Source organism: Canis lupus, chromosome 19 (genome assembly GCF_003254725.2).
Source record: "Canis lupus dingo isolate Sandy chromosome 19, ASM325472v2, whole genome shotgun sequence".
NCBI lineage: Eukaryota > Metazoa > Chordata > Mammalia > Carnivora > Canidae > Canis > Canis lupus.
The window spans coordinates 44,305,599-44,314,545 of NC_064261.1; the positions used below are offsets into that span (position 1 = coordinate 44,305,599).

At 34.0% G+C, this 8,947-nt stretch overlaps 1 protein-coding gene across 1 annotated transcript in view; it reads right to left on the reverse strand.

Moving 5' to 3' along the window:
• The window catches only part of LRP1B (LDL receptor related protein 1B), a 1,837,374-nt gene that overhangs the window by 815,212 nt on the left and 1,013,215 nt on the right, over positions 1-8,947 (reverse strand). The window lies entirely within an intron of this gene.

Genomic DNA, 8,947 nt, shown 5'->3' on the forward strand with positions numbered 1-8,947 from the left:
CATTAGAATACTACGAAGTTTGAAGATAGATATCTTGTGACTCAAGAATTTTATAACCTGACAAGATGTGTTTTTCATGTGTGAAGGAATCAGAAGTAATTATCAGATACAAACAGATTTTAAAAGCATGCAACCACATGCAACTATTGAAAAAAATTGTTCAATAGATACAGCACTTGAACAAGAGATGAATCAAAATTAAGAGTTCTAGAATGGAAAAGGTAATTTAAAAACTCTGGAAGAATGTTAATGAGAGAGAAAAATCTAAACAGTAATAATTCTCATATCTAAACAATTCCTCATTTTGTATTTTTTATTTTAATAATTGAAATTTAAATTTTAATAATTTGAAAAAAATAATCAAATGAAAAATAGGACAATACTTCTAGAAACACTGAAAAACTAAATAAAACAGGATTCATATAATAACAGATAAAATACGAAAAAAGTGTTAATAAGCAAACAAAAAAACCTAAAAGCATAAATAATAAAAGTGAGAACATTATAAAAAGCTTCCAAAGAGCAAAATCTCACAGATAATTTTATATTTTTGTAAGACATGAACTCAAAATATAAAGACATGTGAGTTTTAAAAATTATACACACACGTTTACAAAATAAATAAGTATAGTTGTGTTACTTTTGAGAAAATAATGAAATGCCAAAAAAATTTTTAAAAGAGTGAAGCAGATTCCTTTAAAAGAATGGATGTAGACAGATAAACCCATGTAATATTAACCTTTATGCTTTTTCTGTCTTTCATGCATTTCTATACCCTTGTGCAGTCTTTCAAAGAACCTCTAAGGAATCAAGGAAAAATCAGATTATCATAGCAGAAATGCAAAAAGTAAGAAAAGGCTCATCTTCAGTTATTTGACTTCCAAATGGGAATTAATTAAAAATTCCTGAGGAGAAATCCAAAGGAAGACTCAAACTTGCCAATAACAAAGCACTGAAACATCATAAGGAAGAAGGAAGACCCTGCAACCCTGCCTCTGGGAGAAGAGATGACAGTCAGCTGGGAGCAGGGCAGAGAAAGGAATTACAACTTTACACAAAAGGCCAGAAGGATCTGATAAAAGATCAGAATGGAGTGGGAGCTAGGGCATCAAAAAGAAAAGAAAAGACTCCATCTAGAAAAACCCTAACAGGTAGTCCAACAAGGAGTTAAGAAAGCTAACCAAAGCCTATCCTTCTGCTGTCTGGAAAGGGAGCATTTGGAGTCACATTAAAAATGCAAATATGCCTTGTCACCTTTGGTAGTGCCTGAGGGCCTTCCATCAGCAGTTGACTGAATATTGCTCAAGTCTAATCAAGTAGGATGATTAAAGGTACTCTGAGTGGACATCTTAATAGCCATAGAAACCCAAACTGAAAGAGCTGCTGTGACAGTGATATAGAAAGGACAGCCCCAGAGAGGAACCTGAAGAATAGAACTACCTACATGAAAATATAACATTCTTGAAATTTCCTGAGCAAAATGACAAATGCATGTAAAACAGCAAAGGCATAAAACAATAAAATAGTAGATACACACAGCGAAATTATAAAAATCTCTCTGTCCTTAACAGAACATATTATACCACACAAACAAGAGTGTAGAGATAAAGATTTAGTCTGGGTGAATTTGTATATAAAATCACAGGATATAATTTTTTAAATCTCTCTAGTTTATTTTAAATCGCCATGGAATATTCCAAAAAATATTATATTAAGCCCTAAGTAATATACAAAAAAAATTCTCATAAAACTAATGTTGGGAAGAATTTTTTTTTTCCTTTATACTTTTAGGTTTCTTCCTAAGGAGCTGTAAATTAAATTGACAAAAGATAGATTAACAGGAGAAAGTAAAACTTTATTCATATGCACACAGAAGCTCACAAAATTGGCCCAAATGGCTTAGCTAACTTATTTAAAGGGGAAAGGGGGTGGGGGGGAGGATAAAAGCTTTTATGTAAGAACAGATGGGTTTTAGGAAAGACAAATTGTTTGTTTTTAGAACAAAAAGATAAGAAAATGTAAGATAATGTTTGTTTATAAAGGTGCAAATAGTCTTCTCTGGGAGGGAATTTATGATAGTTTTACTCTTGGGTCTCCTTACTGAGAGTGAAAGAGGTGGTTTATGGTAGCCTCATTTCCTAGAAGTTTCTGCATATAGTCAGATAAGTGTAGTTCCCAGAAGGCTTCTTTCTTCATCTATTAATCTCAAATGTTTTCAGCTTAAAATATTTTTCAGACCTACTCAGGGATTCCAAGTGGGCCAACACATTAAATATATAGCCACACTTAGGGGGTATATATATATCACAACAACAAATAGTCTGTTAGGTCAAAGATAAGCACCTTTACTCAACGTAATAGAATAGTTAGGAAATAGGGAGAGACAGTCGTCCAGTGAAATAAGATGAATCAATCCAAGTGACCACTAGATAACAGATACCACAGCAAAACCCTCCTCATATTTAAGAGATTGTATTTTCTGACCACAATACAATAAACTAAAATCAAAGAAATATATTTAACATGTAAAAAAGAAATTAGGGGTGCCTGGGTGGCTCAGTCACTTGAGCATCTGCTTTCAGCTCAGTGTGTGATCCCAAGGGTCCTGGGATCCAGCCCTGTGTCGGGCTCCCTGCTCAGTGAGGAGCCTGCTTCTCTCTTTCTCTCTCCTACTCTCCTCCACCCAGCACAAGCTCTCTCTCTCTCTCTCTCTCACTCTTGCTCTCACTCTTGCCCTATCTCAATTAAATATTTAATTTTTTTAAAATATGAAAAAGTTAAAAAGCAAATAAGCATGCAACAAAAATGACAGAATTAACATAAAGTTACTAAGTTTGTATAAATTAATAAGAATAAATTTTGTTTTAGATTAAAAAAAATTCTTATGTAATCTCTATTCACAAGGTGGGGCTCAAACAACCCTGAGATCATGAGTTGCATGTTCTAGGACTGAGCCAGGCAGGGACACCGATAAGAATAATTCTAAAACTTAAATAGAAAAAGACAAAGGAAAGCAGAAAGGGAAATGCAGTAAGCTGGTCTAGTCAGTGCTCTTATTTGCAGATTCCATATTTGTGAATATGCCTACTTGCTAAAATGTATTTGTAACACAAAATCAATACTCTCAGTGTTTTTTGTAGTCATTTTTTGGACATGCTTAAAGCAGCAAAAAAGTTTGAGCTGCCTGAAACACACCTTCCCATCTGAGGTTAAAAGAGGCAATGCTCTGCTTTGTTCTTTCCACCCTCATACTCTACACAAATTACCTTTCCATGGTCTTTTTAGTAGCTTATTTTTTTCTCATTTTCCTGTTTCTGTTGATAATTTTTATTTTTAAAAGGGCCCCCAACTATAGTGTTTAAGTGCAGTCTACTATTTCTAAGCTCAATAATGCTATGATGTGGGGCACCCGAGGGACCCAGTTGGTTAAGCCTTCCTCTGGATCAGGTCATGATCCCTGGGTCCTGAGATCAAGCTCTTCATCAGCCTGCTTCTCTCTCTCTCTTTCCCTCTGCCCTTTCCTACCACTCATCCTCTTTCAAATAAATAAATAATTTTTTTGAAAAAGAATTAAGTGATGTACCTTATGGGAAAAAAGTATATATATTAAATAAGTTTTGTCCAGGCATGAATTATAGTGCTACTGGCTAGGAGTTCAATGTTAATGAGTCAACAATTTACACTTAATAATGTCTCTTTAAACAGAAACATAAAATAAGAGTATGCATTGATTGATTAATAAAAATGTTATAACCAGAGGCTCTCAAAAATGTAGACCTGTATTTCCCCTAGAAGCAATGGTTTAATATTGACTAATTTAGTGTTCACTGTAACTTTATAGAATATAACTACAAGACTAATGAAAATCGACTGTATTTGAAAAAGGAAAATTCTGATAACTAATAAGAGAAAGCCAAATAAAATAATATTAGGTTGCATTTTTTAATCTGTCAGATTTAGAAAGATCTTTAAAAAAGAGTCCATCAGTAGTCAGAAGAGGATTGATAAATCAAATGTGTAACAGAAAAACAAATTGGTACTGCCTTTAAAAAAGCAAATTGACAATATCCATAAATAATCTTAAACTTGTTCACATCTATTGACCTTGTAATTCTTTAGGAATGGATACTGGTACTATGTAAATCACTAAATCTGTGGGCAAAAATTTTCCCTATAATGTTGTTAATTAATGTTATTACTAAGAAAGACACATAACATTAAATTAATTTTTTTTTCAGACCCACATTTAAGTGGAAGCACAACACTGGTCTTTTCTGAAACAGAAAAGAAAGAAATGATGGCAAAGGAAAAATATCTCTTTCAAAGAGGATAGTGAACCAGAGATTTACTGCTTTCAGAGCATTTAAAAGCTCAGTTAAAAAAAGGAAGAAGAAAGGAAGAGAGGAAGGAAGGAAGGAAAAAGGAAAAGAAAAGAAAAAAGGAAAAAGGAAAGAAAAGAAACCATGAATGTTTCTCAAAGACCCACTTAAAACTTCTGAATAAAATATTGTTTATACAAATTATAAACAAATTATTTGTTTAAACAATAAACAAAAATAAAGGTGACTTGTTGTAAAACAAGGACTCCCATGAAATATTTGGCTAACACAATATTGAATAAAGATTGTTTTAAAAAATAACAATTGTTTAGGGGCACCTCGGTGGCCCAGACCTCGGTTGAGGTCTATCTTTGACTCAGGTCATGATCCGGGGTCCTGGAATCAAGTCCCACATCGGGCTCCCTGCATGGAGCCTGCTTCTCCCCCTGCCTCTCTCTGTGTGTCTCTCATGAAATAATACATAGAATCTTTAAAAATAAATAAATAAATAAATAACAAGTTTTGTCCCATTGAGAACACTTCCAGCTGCTTTTCTTAAAATCTGAGTAGCTGATTGACTCTTAACTATTCAGCATTTTATTCTGTATAAAGTTTGTAATTCAAGGTTTTGGTTTGGGGGCTAGGGAGGCTTCTTCTTCTTCTTCTTCGTCTTCGTCTTCGTCTTCTTCTTCTTCGTCTTCGTCTTCTTCTTTGTCTTCTCCTTCTCCTTCTCCTCTCTCTACCTCTCTCCCATTCTTTCTCTATTTATAATTTTTGTTTTTAAATTCTGCTTTAGAAAAATTCCTTACTATGAAGGAATACCAATACTGCTACTACTTCACTTCTGGCAATAGATGCTAGGATGCTAGGAAATATGATATTTAAAATACAAATGTTTTACACTTAAATTCATGGCAGACAAAATTATTTTATGTTTTTAATGTTAATTTATACTGATCTTATATGCAAAAAGCTATTAGAATTCCCCCAGTGGAAGCATCCAGGATATTGATGTTGTCATATCTCTTTTCTCACATACATGTATTACAAATTGGTAACAATCACACATTGTGATACTCAGATGCAGAAATACAGTAATATAAATGCATCTAGTGTAAGTTTAGAAGAATACTTGCTATTTTAAGGGAGTACTATCTATCACCTGAAATCTTAAAAACTGGTTAACAGGTGGTTCTATAGTGCTATTATGAAAAATTAAAGAAAAACTAAATAAGAAAAAAGGCACTACAATTATTGTCAAGAGATACTCAAAACCAACTAGACGTGTGTGTGTGCGTGTGCGCGCACGCATATTCACACACATTTCAAGAAGACGGGCATATTAATGCCAAAGAAATGTTTTATTTTTAAATGAGGACATATCCCACAGCTCTGCTTCATTCTGTTAATATATTTGTTGTAATGTATATTCCTTCCTGTATTTATATTACAAACATGATGGAGATTAAAACCAAGGAGTAAAACTGCAAATTTTATAAGACTTTCACATATTTTGAAACAAAATTATGGTTATTCATAGCCAATAACAATATTCTTTGTTCTTCATATCATTTTTCTCTCACAAAAGTATGTGGACTTCCAGGCATTACATTTATTTGAAGCCAAATTTTAAATATTTCCCTTGTGATTTTACCCTACTTTTTCCATATCTCATACTGTTTTTATCATATAGTCCAAGAGTAGGATAAAGATAAGCACGCTTATTGGCTTGGCACCGATGTGTTATAGGAAGGGACTAAAATAAAAAAATAAAAAAATATATACATAAAAAAAAAAAAAGCCAGATCATACTCCAGGCTCTGCCGCTACTAATTTCCTTAGGCTGTGGGCTGCTCACTTAATCTTTCTTGCCCAGAAAACAAAACATCTGACTCTGTGTCTCTGAAGACAGGATTCAGGATTGGCCACCTGATGAAGGTAGTGACTCACTTATTGCAATAAGAAATACTCTCTTTCAAATCCTTAAATCATCCTAGAACACATGTTCTCAAAATGTAGATCATGATTTTTTTTAGCTGGTAGTTCTCCTTCCTAGAGATAACCACTTTTTCTCATGTAAACTTCCAGAGATTTTCTACGCATAAAAACTCTTTTCTGTGCATAAGGTAATTTCTAAGATGTGACCCAAGACCAAATCCGATTTAGAGCTTAATAAATGTAGGTTGAAAAAAAAAATCAGATGAATGATACTGATGGGGCTCAGGATACACTACACCAAAATAGGCATCTTGGCATACTGAACATCTTTAAAAAAGGAATTTGAGAAAACAGCAGCAGCAGAAAGGTCACTCTGCCCTTTAATGTGTTAAAAACAAAACAAAACAAACAAAACAAAAACAAAAATAACCCACAGGCCCCAAATGGAGTCATGTGTGCTGATCCCATATCACCAAACCAGGGTTTAATACCTAAACTATTACAGTTTCAACCTTCCTCCGGAATGTATCCTTAACCACTCAGTTTGGCATTTTCTGGTCAGTGCTGGTAAAATAATTCACCTAAGAAAATACTTTTGGGGCAGCCCCGATGGCTCAGTGGTTTAGCGCCTGACTTCAGCCCAGGGCATGATCCTGGAGACCAGGGATCAAGTCCCACGTTGAGCTCCCTGCATGGAGCCTGCTTCTCCCTCTGCCTGTGTCTCTGCCTCTGTCTCTCTCTCTCTTTCTCTGTCTGTCACGAATAAATAAATAAAATCTTAAAAAGAAAAAAAAAAAAAAGAAAATACTTTTGTCCCCTCCGGGAGATCACCTTGCCCATAATAATCCTTTTTTGTTTGTTTATGACTTCTTTATCCTGCCTTGCCAAGTCTTTCCTTATCTGAGCTCCTTCAAGCACCAGATGAGAGGCTGCACAATTCATGATTTATTGAATAAAGGCAACTAGATCTTCATATTTTCTCAGTTGAATTTTTATTATTTAACAGCCCCCTCACCTGTCTTCCCTGGAATAGATCACTAAAACTCCTAAAGTGAAAGAGACTCTCTGTTTACCAGGGGAAAGAATAATATTCACAGATGGGTAATTTGGGGCTGAGAAATCTGTTCAATCATTATGTTTCTAGTTTCTTCTTCACCATTTATTACCCCAACCCTAAATCCTTCTTTCTAATGCCTCAAATAATAAATTGATTCTTCATACAAAAGGCATAAAAGAAAAAAAAAAAGGTATAAAAGCTTTCTGTTCTGGTCACTTCTTTGACTCTTCACTTTCTTTTGAAGGCTCCCATGTACATGTTAAAATATAATTAAATCTGTATGTTTTTCCCCTGTTGATTTGCCTTTGTCAGTTTAGTTTTCAAACCCAGGAAAGAACCCTAAGGAATTGAGCAAAACATTTTCCTCCACTACGATATGTGTCTAGTAAGGGATATGTACTAAAACCTTGCTTATTCCTTGTTGAAAGATGGCCTTCCCTTATGATCTGTCAAGATTTTTTACCCTAGTCCTTAGCCCACATCCAAGATTGTGGTAAGGCCAATCTACTTCAATTTCCCGACATACTGTTCTATCTTCTATAATAATTCATATTCTTTTTTTCCTAAAACATTCCCTCTTTTTGTCTTCCCTCCCAATTCCTACTCATTATTCAAAATTCAGCTCAGATTACTGCCTCTAGGAAGTTTGACTGACTTCTAAGATATAGTTAGACCTATCTCCTGAAGCTCTTATTTAATAGCTATTGTTTTAAGTCTGTGTCTCCCAATAGACAATGACTCTGAAAGGCAGACAATAGAACCTAGATGCTATGAATCTTTGCATCCCTAGTTCCATCTACCAAACCATCATAAGGAGGTCTTGAAAACTTTTCTTTCTTTAATAAAGAAACCATCGACAGCACCATTAACATCACGTTTTATTATAATTCTTTTTCCTTTTATTTTTATTTTAATTAATTCTTTTTCTTTTCACTTCAGGCAAGGTGCCATTTTGTACATTCCAGAGGCTATAATTTACAAGGAACTTCTCTTTATACCATATAATTAAGACTGTAAATACTAGTAGCCTTTGCATGAAAGTCAGGTATTTGCAACCAAAAAAGGCCTATTAAATTATAAGAACTCTTCCGATCTCCTTAAGGACACCGCAATTCTGTCTCTTGACACCTAAAACGTTTCAGTTTTTGACATTTACTTCATCATATATTTTCAGCAAGTGAATTAATATAATCTATCAGTTAATCCTACAATAATGTTAAAATTAGAAATATTCATTTTGTCACCAAAAAAAATTTTTTTTTTAAATAGCTACTTATAGGGGCAGGTATTGTTGTAGGAGCTGAATATACAGCAGTGAACACAAAGAAAACAAAACAAAGCAAAACAAAATACCCTACTCCTTTAGTGCTTAAATTCTAGTAGAGTAGATAGAATCATTAAGTAAGTAAAATATTTATACTCTTATATGTTGATAATGCTGTGAAGAAATATATAGCATAAAATGAGTTGAAGAACACCAGGAGAGGGATTTAGTTTTGAATTACATAGGCAGGGGAGACCCTACCGAGAAATAAATACTCAGGAAATGGGGCAACATCCCTATCTCCCAGCGAGGAGCACTCCAGACCTATGCTACCTAAAGCCTTAGGTACATATGTACACTTCATATTTG